Below are 16,356 nucleotides of genomic sequence, written 5' to 3' on the forward strand. Positions count from 1 at the left end.
GTCGTTGCAGTCGGTCGAGCGGCAAATCGAGTTGACCTTCAAGAACATGCTGACGAAACTCACCGCCGGCTCGGGAGAATGGCCGCCCCGCACTATACCTATTCTAAACAATCACACTTGAATCCAATCGAGAACCTTATTTCTTGATTTTTACAATTCTTTTTCGCGTTCCTGGTCCCCCTACTACGAATGATCCAAGTTTCTGGCAGCGGTGTGGCGTGGAGTACCGAGTTCTTTTGTAAGTAGAGTCAATTTTTGCTTCACATTATTCAGATCGCACTGCCTCAAAGGTGTGCCATTCACTCATGTTGTTGTTGTACGAACAGCCAAGAATCGAATCTGGTTTTGAAACGAAACGGAAAGGTAAAGGTAAATGCTGTAGGAACGACACGCCACGTAGTGCAGTTGATCTTGCTGGAGAAGTTGGTTTGAGGGAAAAGGCAAATGATTTAAAAGAAACGGTAAACGATCATTTAACTAGCTTCTGGAGGCACCTTGTCTTAATACTTATTGACTTAGGAAGTTTTTTTAACCCCAGAAACGGCTGTTTACAGTCGAAATTCTCGTCTCTTCCAATAGGGGATTTAGGCTTAGCAGGTCACGATCGTAGCCCAAACAGCACGATCTCGGTGAAGCTGTGCTCTGTCTTTGGGGCACCTAACTCTTGCAGTGACCTGTAAGGCAATTGTAAACAATCCTAAGTTTCTCAAGATCGAGCCATTGGAACACAGCCTAACGTTTGCGGTTTTTTTTCTCTGGTTGGGCAATGTCGGTGGAATTTCGAGAAACATTTTTCTAGGGTTTGGTATGCAGTTCTTTAGAAAACATTTTGGATTGTATACCATGTAACAATTGAGGTGGTTTTGGACATCTGTCCAAACCTCGAATAAGAGAAAAGTTAAAAAAATCTTTTTCGTTCGGATTGTTCGATTAAAATAAAAATGCAAGTATTTGTGAATGAGATGGAAACGAGATTTTCAGAGAGGCGCTTGAATTGAATCCAGAAGAACATCGAAGGATAGACAGGCCCTGAAGCTCGTGGCTGGGACCAAGTAAAGACTCTGGCTCCAGATCATCAACAGTGGAGGTATTTTACCACGCCCTCCCTACGCGCCGAAAAACTGACGCGGTATCCTTAAGTTAAAATGAATACTAAATTAATCAATGCACAATGGGGAAAAAAGTAAACAAATGTGGGAAAAAAGTGTACAAATCGCGAAGAAATTCATTATCTTTCGTCCTACATGACCCAAATCTATGAAATTATACTTAACTTTTGTGAAAATTTCCGGAGAAACGAATGGACATAGTTTCAAACACCGCACAAGCATAAGAACGGAGATATAGTGCCTTTTTAACCCCTAATTCCCCTATATTTTTGTAAACATTCCAGAAAAACACTGATTCGAACCAGAGATTTTTGGACAAATACAGACCTATCGTGTTATGGATGTTCTTACCCTCAATTCCCCTACATTTTTCTGAAATCATTGAAAAATGTAGAGGAATTGAGGAAAAAACAGCCATAATTCCATATTTCAAAGCGTGCGGTGGCTCAAACAGCTTTCATTTGATTCCCCGGAAAAAATTGCACAAGATAAGTCTCGTTTGGTTCAAAATGTTCAAGTCCGATCATGGTTTTTCTGAACTTTTTGAAAAATGAAAAGGAATTGAGGGTAAAATAGCCATAACTCCTGTTTCCGTTGCGTGCGGTGTGTCAAATAGGCCTCGTTGCATTCCTCGAAAAAAAATCACACATGATACGATCCATTTGGTTCAAAATTTTCAAGTCCGAATATGCTTTTTCGGAGCTATTTGAAAAATGTAGGGAAATTGAGGGTAAAACAGCCATAACTTCTGTTTCCAATCCGTGCGGTGGCTCAAATAGGCTTCGTTGGTTTCCTTGGAAAAAATCACATAGGATACATTCCATTTGGTTCAAAATTTTCAAGTCCGAGCATGCTTTTTTTTCGGAAATCATTGAAAAATATAGGGGAATTGAGGGTGAAAACAGCCATAACTTAATTTTTCAAAGCGTGCGGTGGCTCAAACAGCCTCCATTGGATTCCTCGAAAAAAAATCACACAACATATGTTCCAATAGATTCAAAATTTTCAAGTCCGAACATGCGTTTTCTTAACAATTTGAAAAATGTAGGGGAATTGAAGGTAAAACAGTCATAACTCTGTAGTGAACAAATGGAAATAATGCTAAACAAACAAAATGTAAAGAAAAAAATGTATAAAATCAGCAATTCGAGAAAAAGTTTGAATTAAGTAAGATAGAGTAAAACGAATAGCAGATACATGTCGAACGGAAGTTGCTTGTACCGTTCGGAATAAGTACAGCTAAAGAGGAAAACAGAAAGCCACATATTAGCGAAAAAATGGATAGTACAGTCATAGCAAGCTTTGAAAATAAAAATTAGATTTAAGACATTTGTTAACGCGAATAGAAGTGTTTTCATTTCGGGTTTGAATCGAAGAAAATCTAAATAAAACGGCGTAAAATCACTACAAACTCCATTTTTCGAAGCGTGCGGAGACTCGAACAGAATTCATTCGATTCTTCGGAAAAAAACTCCACAAAATACAACCCATTTGGTTCAAAATTATCAAGTCCCAACATGCTTTTCTGAGCTATTTGAAAAATGTTGGGCAATTGAGGGTAAAACAGCCATAACTCCTGTTCCCAATCCGTGCGGTGGCTCAAATAGGCTTCGTTGGATTTCTCGGAAAAAATCACCTAGGATACAATCCATTTGGTTCAAAATTTTCAAGTCCGAACATGCTTTTTTCTGAAATCATTGAAAAATGTAGGGGAATTGAGGGTAAAAACAGCCATAACTCCATTTTCTGAAGCGTGCGGTGGCCTAAATAGCCTTCATTCGATTTCTCAAAAAAAAATTACACACGATAAGTCTGTATTCGTTCAAAATTCTCAGGTTCGAATCAATGTTTTTCTGGAATGTTTAAAAAATATAGGGGAATTAGGGGTTAAAAAGGCACTATATCTCCGTTCGCATGCTTGTGCGGCGTTTGAAACTATGTCCAATCGATTTTATGGAAATTTTCACAAAAGTAAAACATAAATTCATAGATTTGAGTCATGAACACTTTTTTCCCCATTGTGCAATGGTTGAAACTTACGAGGTTTCAAAATTTAGAAACTCTACAAATTAAAAAAAGTTGTAAACCAAAAAAATAACATAAACTGACAAAATTGCCAAAATGGTCCGAATTGTCAAAATTGTCCGAACTGTCAAAATTGTTCGAATTGTCAAAATTTTCCAAATTGTCAAAATTGTCAAAGTTGGCAAAATTGTCCGAATTGCCAAATTTGTCCGAATTGTCGAAATTGTCCGAATTGTCAAAATTGTCCGAATTCTCAAAATTGTCCGAATTGTCAAAATTGTCAAAGTTGTCAAAATTGTCAAAATTGTCAAAATTGTCAAAATTGTCAAAATTGTCAAAATTGTTAAAATTGTCAAAATTGTCAAAATTGTCAAAATTGTCAAAATTGTCAAAATTGTCAAAATTGTCAAAATTGTCAAAATTGTCAAAATTGTCAAAATTGTCAAAACTGTCAAAATTGTCAAAATTGTCAAAATTGTCAAAATTGTCAAAATTGTCAAAATTGTCAAAATTGTCAAAATTGTCTAAATTGTCAAAATTGTCAAAATTGTCAAAATTGTCAAAATTGTCAAAATTGTCAAAATTGTCAAAATTGTCAAAATTGTCAAAATTGTCAAAATTGTCAAAATTGTCAAAATTGTCAAAATTGTCAAAATTGTCAAAATTGTCAAAATTGTCAAAATTGTCAAAATTGTCAAAATTGTCAAAATTGTCAAAATTGTCAAAATTGTCAAAATTGTCAAAATTGTCAAAATTGTCAAAATTGTCAAAATTGTCAAAATTGTCAAAATTGTCAAAATTGCCAAAATTGTTAAAATTGTCAAAATTGTCAAAATTGTCAAAATTGTCAAAATTGTCAAAATTGTCAAAATTGTCAAAATTGTCAAAATTGTCAAAATTGTCAAAATTGTCAAAATTGTCAAAATTGTCAAAATTGTCAAAATTGTCAAAATTGTCAAAATTGTCAAAATTGTCAAAATTGTCAAAATTGTCAAAATTGTCAAAATTGTCAAAATTGTCAAAATTGTCAAAATTGTCAAAATTGTCAAAATTGTCAAAATTGTCAAAATTGTCAAAATTGTCAAAATTGTCAAAATTGTCAAAATTGTCAAAATTGTCAAAATTGTCAAAATTGTCAAAATTGTCAAAATTGTCAAAATTGTCAAAATTGTCAAAATTGTCAAAATTGTCAAAATTGTCAAAATTGTCAAAACTGTCAAAATTGTCAAAATTGTTAAAATTGTCAAAATTGTCAAAATTGTCAAAATTGTCAAAATTTTCAAAATTGTCAAAATTGTCAAAATTGTCAAAATTGTCAAAATTGTCAAAATTGTCAAAATTGTCAAAATTGTCAAAATTGTCAAAATTGACAAAATTGACAAAATTGACAAAATTGACAAAATTGACAAAATTGACAAAATTGACAAAATTGACAAAATTGACAAAATTGACAAAACTGACAAAATTGACAAAATTGACAAAATTGACAAAATTGACAAAATTGACAAAATAGATAGAATTGTCTTTCCAGTCCTGAATGTTTACAAAAACCACGATATTCAGTCAATTAGTTGTTGTTTCTTAACCTTCCGAGTTATATTTTTATCAATTTATATTTTCAAATGCATTATTAATGCATGTGAAACAAGTGATTTATGATGGACAGCTACAAGGAGAAAAGAGATTGGGCTGATTCAATTATCAATAATTATCGCTCACTTTACTATTCAATAATCAAACAATGTATCCAAGTAAAGTTGTTTTGAAGATGGCTCGGTATCGGTTTGAAACAGGCGACTCGCTGAGCTACTCCCCATCAATTCGTTATGATTTAGCAGCAGTTTGCAAATCCACCAGTAGGAAGATAGCAGATCAGTTTTGAGGAGCTTCATAATGAGCGCACAACTAGAGACAAAAAAACGAAAGACTTGAATGTCAGCAGCGACGACGAAACCCCTGATTGGTGAGGCGTTTACACATCGGATCAATGTTCACATTTGAAGTTTATTGTTCCACGCAATTTCAAACTTGGTTACCGGTAATTTTTGTGAGCTGGTAAATCTTCAACAGATTTACGACCCAGACATTGAACGTGTATGTGTTTGCTTTTCGATTAATTTGAATCTCCCTAGGTCGACGGACGGCGTCATTTTCGTCGTCGTCGTCGTCGTCGCTCGTTATTTTTTGGTGGTTTCAATAATTAAGTGGAAATTTTCTCGACCAGACTTTCCGAGGCGAAAATCAGCTTAATTAAACAATTCATTCGCTTAGCACATTTTAGTCGACCCATTGAGCAAATGGGTTGCACATCTCGACGGGCGAAGTGCGATGGCGGAAAAATGCTACTTTCAATTTTCCAACATGGTTTTTTTTGCTTCTGTTAAGCAAACAGGGGAAATGAAAAAAACCCCATTGAGAGCGCCATCGTAAGTATTATAAAAAAAAGTAGTAAAAACTGTCATGTACTTGGTGCTGCAGTTCGGTGACTGCGAAACGGTTCCACAAAAAAAAAATCGAAATTTGGCACGTGGGGGGTCTGATGGTTTCTAATTTTTCAAAATCTTATGGGTGAAAAGCGACATCAATCACCGGTAACAGGTGAGCGGGCGTCAGTGTAGCAGTATTTTATTTGATTTTATTTTCTTTTGATTATCTTTTGACAAACTGTCTTTTTAAGAAAAGGTTTTCTAAATTTTAGACCAACAATCAGATTAGAGTGTCCATCTTAGGATTTCCCGGGCGGGAATTCCCCGGAATTCGAAAAATTTGGGAATTCCCGATACCCGGGTATCGTAGTTTCATTCCCGGGAATTCCCGACATGTATGAAATTCTTTCTCTGGAAAAGCCTGGAAGATGTGCTTTTTGAAAATGTAGTCATAAAAAAATTGAGAGAATATGCCGATTCCTGTGGCAGTAGAGATTTGGCAGCCATTTGGTGCATTTTTTATATTCGAATAGGTAAGTTTAAAAAGATTATATGTCTTTCCACACCATATTCATTGAACGAAACCCCACAAAAGTTCAGAAATTTATGAAAAATTGCGTAGAAGGTAGACTGATTCTCGAAAGTAACATTCGTGCAATTGTTTCCCTTTGGCTTTAAAAGCCAGATAAATTTCAAATCCTTAAAATGAAGAATAAATAGTTTTTTATATGAAGAGCAAATATGTGTTTAGAAAAACGAAAAATGGTTGGAATAATCAAACAAATAAAAACATAATTTTTGATCAACCCCTAATTGCATGGATGAATTCTTCATTTGACTTATTCAGGTTATTTTATAGTTCTTTAGACTATTTTTAATATATCATCGTTGAGAACAGTTTTACTTGTTTGATTAAAATAAGTTAAAAACATTATGAAGAGTACATTTTGAACAAATTATGGGCTTGTATGCACGAAAAGTTCAATAGGCTATGTATATTTGAGTCGAAGTGCATATATTTTACATGTTTTTTTAATATTTCCCGGGAACCCGGGAATTCCCGGAAAACAGGCCATCAGATTTCCCGATTCCCGGGAAAGGGAAAATGGCCGAGAAATGGACACTCTAAATCAGATCCGTAAGCTATTGGAAAATTTTATCATAAATGTTTACATTTGGTGCCGTGAATGGGGTGAATCGGGACAAATTCTGGATCGTTTCCCGATTTGGACTTGGTTTAGATGGACTGTTAACCTAAGAACTGTACAAAATTAAAAATTCGTTCATTTTAGCTTCCATAATTTTAAACGCAAATCAGTGCATAGTTTTTTGCTTTGCAGATATTTTTTGATTTGCCTATTCCCAGTAATCACCTTTTTAATCAAATACACTAAGGTGACAATAGAAAAAAATCATGATCGAATTTCGAAAACTTGCCCGGAGCTGAAAGGAGTGCTAAGCGCTGAAAAAAAACTCACTCAGGTCAATCAGGTTCCCGGAGTGGACTTTTCCATGTTTTTTTCATGTTTCTCCCGAACAAAATGTCTCAAAATTCCATACAAACTTGAGGCTCGTTGAGCGACCCCTTCCCGTGATCCGATCTGGCCCAAATTTGGCATGAGATCTAGTACTAGGCCTAGGATCAATTTTAGCCTGCAGCGTATAACATTTCACAGGTTTTGAATTTCCCATACAAATTTGGGGCAGTCTACTGCACACGTGTATATAGTTTTTGTACACATATTCGATGTGATATTTGATTAAATCAGTGTTCTGCTTAATAGGCGCATATAGCCCGCTCCTCCCCTACTCGAAATGAGCAATGATTTTTTCCCGGTTGCTTTGAACTTTTTTCAAACGATTTCTTTTTTTGCACGTACACAACAATCGTTTGATAAAGAATCCAGTGTAACTGGCGATTTGCAGCTCCAAACGATGTCCAGATGACACTGCGATCAAAATGATGATGTTATGGATAGAAACGTCATGGCGCCTATTATTTTTTCAAAACACAACGATAAATTTCAAATTTCGGTGTATGAAGGAGTATTTATCAAGATTGGATTGAATAATGTGGTAAGAAAACGTGTACTACATAATCTTTAATACTTGATAAAAAATAAATATTGATTGTTATGTATCATTTTTTTTATTTCCGAAAACAATTGTGTGATGCCAATGTTCAACAACGGGAAAGGCTTACCTGGAGTAAGCATACTCCCAGTTCCGCCTTTTGAAGGCTTTGTGAAATATGGTTTTCGAGGAGTTGGCTGAAAAATTGAGATTTTATAACCCGTAACATTTTTATTAATATTGAAAACTGTGCTTTTTAACCCATAAAAATTCCGTTATAGTTTTGCGCCGAGTTTTGAATAAATTATCGAATACAGATCAACTGAACTGAGAGATATCGACAACGAACTAAATCTCATCAGATAAAAAACGTTTCTTTCGTTTGGACGGAGGTTCTTCAGAACGATCAATTCATGGCTTATCAAGTGAAAATGATATCCAAATTGGAATGAGTGCATTAGACTGCCCTAAATTTGTATGGTAAATTCAAAACCTGTGAAATGTTATGCGCTGCAGGCTGAAATTGATCCTAGTCCTAGTACAAGATCTCATGCCAAATTTGGGCAAGATCGGATCCCGGGAAGGGGTCGCTCAACGAGCCTGAAATTTGTATGGGATTTTAGACATTTTGTTCGGAAGAAACATGAAAAACTAGTTTTTCATCAATAACTTTGGTTCTCGTCGGCCGATTTCTTTCAAAAACGGGTTTTCTTAAAGCTTAAATTATGAAAAATATTTCATCCCAAGACTGCATTTCAATTAAAGTTAAGATAAGAAAGTTATTAAGCATCAAAAATGGGCTAATTTTTTTAAGGATGGTATTCATCACTGTTAATGAGTAGAGGCTGTCGAACATATTGACGCCTCATTAACAGTGCTGAATACCACCGTTAAAAAAGTTAGCCCATTTTTGAAGCCTAATAACTTTTTTTATCTTAACTCTCATCGAAATGCAGTCTTGGGATAAAATATTTTTCATAATTTAGGCTTTAAGAAAACCCGCTTTTGAAAGAAATCAGCAGTCGGAAACCAAAGTTATGGATGAAAAACTGGTTTTTCATGTTTCCAACGAACAAAATGTCTCAAAATCCCATACAAACTTCAGGCTCGTTGAGCGACCCCTTCCCGTGATCCGATCTCGCCTAAATTTGGCATGATATCTTATACTAGGCCAAGGATCAATTATAGCCTGCAGCGCATAATTTTTTCAAAAGTCGGGTCATTTGGGGCACTCTAGAGTGCATGTCAAAACAGAAAGAATCCTATTTCTGGCACGTATCTGGTTTATATTTGAAATGAAACATTGAATAAATTTTCAAAGAATCTAAGATTTTCTGAAACAGGATTTTTCTGATATTCAACCATTTCACAAAAACAAAATGTTTCGGAAACAAAAATTAACAGTCATTTCAACAAGTATTCTAACAGAAGTTTCCTATTTTGAAGAAAAGCGTGAATAATTCTCTTTACACATAAATAAATGATAACTTGTGAAATTAAAGAAGTTTATATTTTCCTCAAATATAAGTTGGCATCAATCTTTGAGTTTGGAAACGTAGAAGGACATTAAATTCGTTAATGTATACTCAAATTGCTATTAATTCTAATATAATTGTTTCCGCGTACAGGAGAACGGAGTGTGGAGGCGAAGGATGAACCACGAGCTCGCGCTACTCTACGGCGAACCCAGTATCCAGAAGGTGGTTAAGGCTGGCCGGATACGCTGGGCGGGACATGTTGCGAGAATGCCGGACGACTGTCCTGCAAAACAGGTGTTCGCTACGAATCCGGTAGGAACAAGACGAGCGGGGGCGCAACGAGCAAGGTGGTTAGACCAAGTGGAGCGTGATCTGGCGAACGTGGGGTGCCCGAGAAATTGGAGAACGGTTGCTATGAACCGAGTGAATTTTAGGAATTATGTTCGTCAAGTTATGTCGTGAGACGGAATACTATGTAAATAAATAATAATTGTTTCCGGATTCTGAAGTGAAAATTATAAATTAGGTTTTATAAGAAAACACCCGGAAAATTCTATTCGCTTATGCAAATATCATAGAATCTAGTAGAAAACAGATTTTCTAACCCAATTCAGTTATTCTTACCTATTGTTCTTAAAAAGACAATTTTTACAGAAAACTTTATTTTCAAAATGATTTGTATTTATTTGTCGTGTTAAAAAGCTAACACCAATTTGTAGCCCAATTGCTAAGCACTAAAGTCGGCCCGCTTTATGGTTAGGCACGTTCTTCCTGGCCAACTAGTTTTCCCGGAGGAAAAGCCACATTAGGCGTTGAAAACGCTAAGATAAGCGTCACGTTTTATCGAGCTACTGACTTATTACAAAAACGGCCCTGCTTCCTCAGGAAACCACACGTAGTTCGAGGCCAAATGTGAGTTCCCGGAGGGAAAACGTGCGCTAGGCGCTGACAAAGAAAAGGGGTAACTGAGTAGACCGCGGTTAGAGTCGACCAAAGAAGAAGCAGCTCAAGCTCGGTACGCCTGATCCGAAAGGGGTTCGAAGTAAGTAAATAGAAGCTAAAATGATCAAAAGGACAATTTCCTAATGCTACTACTCCGTCCCAATAGGACCCCTTTTTGAGGAGCTTTCAAATCTACGTTATTCGGAGAGGAATTCTTCGGACACCGGATTTTGACCAGCATTTAGCGCCGAATTCCCCACTGGACTTTGGAATCGCAGCTTTTGGCGAAGGACATTGTACCACATTTTCCGAACCAGCCTTCCAAGGCCACATTCGAACTCGATTTTGTATCGAAGCCTTGGATCAGGTTTTTCGTCCATATTTGGACCCTGCGTTTGCGTCGCATCGGCGAGGTCGGGGCTTTCGGCATCCGCCGTTCAGCCACGCGAATTTTTGAAAGAACCTTTCCAATCTTCTGCATTTCCGCGAGCCGACTGCCCAGCTGTTCGCAAGGGGAAATCGGCTGCTCGTTTGTACTTTAAGTAGGTGTGTCAGTAGTGGAAAATTTTCAAAGCTATTGGCGCGGGTGACATTCCATCCACGGAAGTATTTCGACCCTGTCAGCAAAGTGGCTATCGCTCGCTCCTTTATTTTAACTCAAAATTAAGTATGACCGAGGTTCTAAACATAGTTCGATTCTATGAACTTAAAGTTAAGTACCCTTTTTTCTCTTTGCGATGGTTCAAAACGGAGTTCGAACTGCGAACTCAAAATTGATCCCTTATCCCTTATGAACTGAAAATTGAACTCTCTTTGTTGGACTGAAAACACTTAGCGAGTTCAGTTCGAATCGGAACCGTAACCAATGAACACGACGCAAAATTTTGTCGTTCTGGCCGGAAGGCTATGAAAGGAACTTCATAACGGAATGTCCACCGTGTCAGCGTAAAATTCTGTCCGTCATTGTCATCATATGGTGAGCGGCTTGGAATGTCCGGCAACTTCCGGATGTTATTCACTTCCCGTGGGAAGTAACATCCGGAAGTTTTCTTTGACCGGGAATGTCAAAACTTTCCACCGCTTTATAATTGCAAGGCAATGCACCGGAACAGCAGCATCCGGGTACAAAAAATTTTAACCATCCTTTAATTCCCTGAGAATAAACAACCCTCGAATAAAGAGAATAAATTTGAGTTCGGCTGCCGAACTTAGTATTGAGTATGCCTATCAGAACTTAGTGGAACTCTGTTAGATATTTAAGTAAGCCATGATTTATGGTTCTAATAAAATGTTACTAGTTGCTAAGAGTTCCCACTGAGCAGTCGTCTTTTACTTTGCTCTAAAAGGTTATGGGCCCAGCCCCATAGCAACTGTAGTCAGGGAAAGTAACAAGTAGAGAAAAATTTTCACAGTTGGGAAAATTTCGTTAAAACTTAATTTGATCGTCAAGAACCATGAGTACGAGCCGAGGAAACCACGTAACACGCAACGGGGAAGAAGCGACCGTCGGAAGCACCAGGATGCACGTTAGCAGCATGTCCGTGCCGGTAGCGGAAAAACTCCGAGGTCGAGAAAACTACAGCACGTGGGCGTTCGGCATGAAAATGGTGCTGATTCGGGAAGGGACCTGGAATGCCGTTGAAGTACCGGAAAACGCCGATGTAGATCCCGAATTATCCCTGCGTGCCCTTGCCACCATATGTTTAGGCATTGAACCAATTAATTATAGCTTGGTTCAAGATGCCAAAACAGCAGAGGAAGCCTGGACGAACCTGAAGAGAGCCTTCCAGGACAGCGGAATGAACCGAAGGATATGTTTGCTGCGGAAGTTGACCAGCGTTCGTTTGGTGGAATGCAGCTCGGTAGAGGATTATGTCAACCAGCTGATGTCAACCAGTCACAAGCTAACGGAGGTTGGTTTCAAGGTAGACGACGTTTGGCTGGCAAGTATTTTGCTTATGGGTTTACCTGATACCTATGAGCAGAGATGCCATTCTCTACCGAGAAAGACGGAGAACGGAGAATAAAACACTTCCGTGCCGTAGCTGCAAATCACCCGGGTGAGATCTTTTGTTCCTCTCCACACATTTTTCGCACCCCGGTTTCGAAAGCCACACACACCTAAGTTCAATAGCTCCGGCGTACGACAATTTGTCACCGTAGAGCACCCCGGTGAAAACATAGAACCGACTGGTTCAAGCCACAAAAAAGCAAAGACAAAAACAAACACGATGGTGTGCATAATAATAGCATCAACAAACGATGAAAGTTTCGGGCGAGTGGTTCAGCTTCGTATGTGTTGGTAAACGCAACAAGCCAAGCCAGTTGCCGTCGCTGTCGCTCTCCGTGGTGAAAACATTTTTTCACTGTAGTGTGTGTTTGCCCTGTCGTGTTGATTTACAGATTCTCTACAGAGGTTCGGATAAAAATCTCTGCGGTGCGTTTCAGAGAATCTCTACCGAGAATCGAAAACCGAGCACGTCGGTGATTCTCGTTAGAGAAATTGCAAGCCTGCCTATGAGCCCATGATAATGGGATTAGAAGCATCTGGAAAGGAAATCACAGCGGATTCCGTGAAGGCCAAAATTTTGCAAGATGTGACAGTAGTTGGCAGTCTCAAATCGTCTGGATCGAATGATGCGTTTGCTAGTCACCAGAAGAAGTCAACAAAGAAGGATCGTTCGAAGCTCAAATGTTTTAAGTGTCAAGGCGCAGGACATTTCGCATCGGAATGCAAGCGGGCAGAATCGGCAAGTAGCAGCTCATCAGGCAGTCGGAAGAAGTCCAATGCAGCGTTCAGTGTTGGGCTGGCAACGTCTAAGGAACCGGCGTACTGGATATTCGATTCTGGGGCGTCAAGCCATATGTGTCGCTCCCCGGAACCGTTTATTAAATTGGAAAAGACAACTCAAACGGTCAACGTTGCCGATAGCGCTGAAGTGGCAGTCGTCGCGATTGGAACTGTGAAGCTGGAAGCAGATGTCCAAGGTACGTCAAGTGAGATCACGTTGTCTAATGCGTTATGTGTTCCAGATCTAGCCATGAATCTGTTGTCGGTCAGCCGGATTTGTAGAATGGGCTACCGGGTGATTTTCACGAAAGAGGCTTGCAAGGTGATTCATTCCGAGACGGGCAATGTAGTATGCATTGGTACAGAGACAGACGGTCTCTATCGTTTGAATTTGGTCAGCAATCAACAGGCGTTAACGGTGCGAACAGAGGCCAGTTTCCAGTTGTGGCATCGGAGACTAGGTCACATGAACGAGCGCAACATGCGGATTTTGCGAGCCGTTTCCACTGGTTTGGGGTACGAGAACGGAAAGCTGTATCCTTGTGTGCCGTGTGTAGAAGCGAAACAGCAACGTTTACCATTCGAGTCGAGCGGGCAGAGGTCAAATGAAGTCTTGGACTTAATTCACTCAGATCTCTGTGGTCCGATGGAGACGACGTCGATTGGTGGCAGTAGGTACATGGCAACGTTTATCGATGACGCAAGCCGGATGACATTCGTATTCTACCTGAAATCGAAGAATCAGTTGTTAGAAGCGTTCAAGGATTTTAAGGCCATGGTCGAGACGCAGACGGGTAAGAAAATAAAGCGTCTCAGAAGCGACAATGGAACGGAATACGTAAACAAAATGTTCGACAATTTTCTTCGTGTCAACGGAGTAGTTCATGAAACTACTGTCCCCTACAATCCGGAACAGAATGGTTTGGCAGAGCGGATGAACCGCACCATCGTGGAACGAGCTCGGGCATTGTTGTTTGATGCTAACCTAAATAAGCGGTTCTGGGCTGAGGCTGTGGGCACAGCAGTGTATTTAATAAATCGTTCGCCAACCAAAGGTCTTAAAGTTGCTCCAGTAGAAAGGTTTACTGGGAAGCGTCCTGATTTGAGCCATCTTCGAGTTTTTGGAGCGCAAGCAATGGCTCATATTCCACAAACCAAAAGGCGTAAGTGGGATAAGAAATCGTCGGCTACGCAGCTCATTCAAAAGGGTTTCGATTATATAATCCGAAAACCAGGGAGATTTTCATCAGCAGAAGTGTTGTGTTCCTCAATGAAGTCAACCACAAACAAACAGAAGAAGAACCTATTTCCGGAGGCGTGGAAATGATTGAAATAATCAGCGAGGTTCAACCGATGGTTTCGCAAGAAGCGGAAGAAAGGCGGAAGGAGGTGGTGCAGGTGTCGAATGATGATCCAGCTACTGTGTCAGAACCAAATCCAGACGACACAGATTACAGCGATGGATACGAATCAAGCGTGGAAGAACTCAATTCAACACTGGTCGATTCGAGGAGTCATCATACTGCGCTCCCTCCGCAATCTTCTGAACGTTCACCAAATGCGGGTGTGACGCGGCGCAGCGCGAGGGAGCGCCGGATACCAGGCAAGTATTCTGACTTTGTGACGTACAGTATCGTTCCTCAGAAACTTGCATCCCCACAGGTTGGTTCGAGATGTTCGGGTCCAGTCAACGCGCTCCCGTCACGCACACAAGAAGAATTGGTTGATGTAAAACTTGATTCAGGCCCTTGTGACTGGGAGCGCCCAGTCAGAGGCAAGTGTTCCTCTATTAACGTTTCGAGCAACGAAGTTCCGCATTTGTCCATTCCACAGCATGCTCAAGAACCTCAAACGTACCAGCAGGCGATTGAAAGTGACGATCGTGAACGCTGGATGGCAGCCATGCGCGACGAGCATCAGGCGCTGATGGAAAACGAGACTTGGTCGCTAGAGAAACTTCCGGCCGGGCGCAAGGCGTTGCGAAACAAGTGGGTCTACAAACTGAAGGTCAAATCCGATGGGTCGATTGAGCGTTTCAAGGCACGATTGGTGATTAAAGGTTGTTCCCAAGTCGAAGGTGTGGACTATACCGAAACGTACTCGCCAGTTGTACGCTACGCAACGATTCGGTATTTGATGGCCAAGGCAGCGGAGATGGATCTTGAAATCTATCAGCTTGACGCGGTGACGGCTTTCCTTCAAGGCGACCTGAAAGAGGAAGAAATATTTATGCGACAGCCAGAAGGGTTCGAGGATGGTACCGATAGGGTTTGCAAATTGAAGAAAGCCCTATACGGTCTGAAACAGGCTAGCCGAGTTTGGAATCTCAAGCTCGATTCCGAATTACGGCGGATGGGATTGCGGCGTTCGAAGTATGATTCTTGCGTGTACTTCAAGAACGACGGTCCAAGGCTGGTAATCGTCACAATCTACGTGGACGATTTCCTTATATTCACGAACGATGATGGTATGGCCAAGGCGGTGAAACGAGAACTGACGAGCCGATTCAAGATGAAAGACATGGGTCGAGTTCATCAGGTTTTAGGAATGAGGATTACCCGAGGAAAAGGAACTGTAGCGATTGATCAAGAGCGTTACATCGACACACTCCTAGAGCGGTTCAAGATGTCCGGAAGCAATCCTGTTTCATTCCCTTGGATGTAAATCAGAAATTGACTCAAGACATGTGTCCCAAAACGGCGGCCGAGCGGGAACGTATGAAGTCCATACCGTTTCGAGAGTTGGCAAGAAGCCTTCAATTTCTGGCTCAAGGTACGAGGCCGGACATTTGCCATGCAGTCAGCGTAGTCATTAGTTTCTGTGCTGATTTTGGAGAAGCGCATGGGATAGCAGCCAAACGGATACTGCGGTATTTAAAAGGTACCAAGAAATTCAAGCTGGTGTTCTCGAAGGAATGTGCTGGGCCATTTGAGGCCTACACTGATGCTGATTGGGGCAACAATCCAGCTACGAGGCGATCTACGAGCGGCTATGTGTTTCTGATGGCAGGCGGGGCAATAGCGTGGAGTTTACGGAAGCAGCCTACTGTTGCTCTGTCGACGACCGAAGCTGAATACATGGCTTTATCAGCGACCACACAGGAGGCGATTTGGTGGAAAGGATTCCTTGCAGAGCTGATGAGTGTTGCGGGACCAATAGCTGTAAACTGCGACAACAAATCTGCTATTAGTCTTGCTGAGAAGGAGATGGGTTACTCGCCCCGCAGTAAGCACATCGACATTAGACACCACTTCGTCCGCGAACAAGTTGAGCTTAAATCAATCAAGCTTAACTATGTACCAACAGATCAACAAGCAGCAGACATACTCACTAAGGCAGTTCCTAGAACAAAATTCTGTGAAGCAAGAACAGTTCTGGGGATTAAATAATAATGGCTTAGGGCATCCGCAGCAATCGCGAGTATAGTGAAAATGCTCACGCGTTTGATCACTCTCATACCGCACCGGGGGTTAGTATGAGGGTGAGCAAAATAGGGCCGTTGGCGTCGGGAC

Source organism: Uranotaenia lowii, chromosome 2 (genome assembly GCF_029784155.1).
Source record: "Uranotaenia lowii strain MFRU-FL chromosome 2, ASM2978415v1, whole genome shotgun sequence".
Classification (NCBI taxonomy): domain Eukaryota; kingdom Metazoa; phylum Arthropoda; class Insecta; order Diptera; family Culicidae; genus Uranotaenia; species Uranotaenia lowii.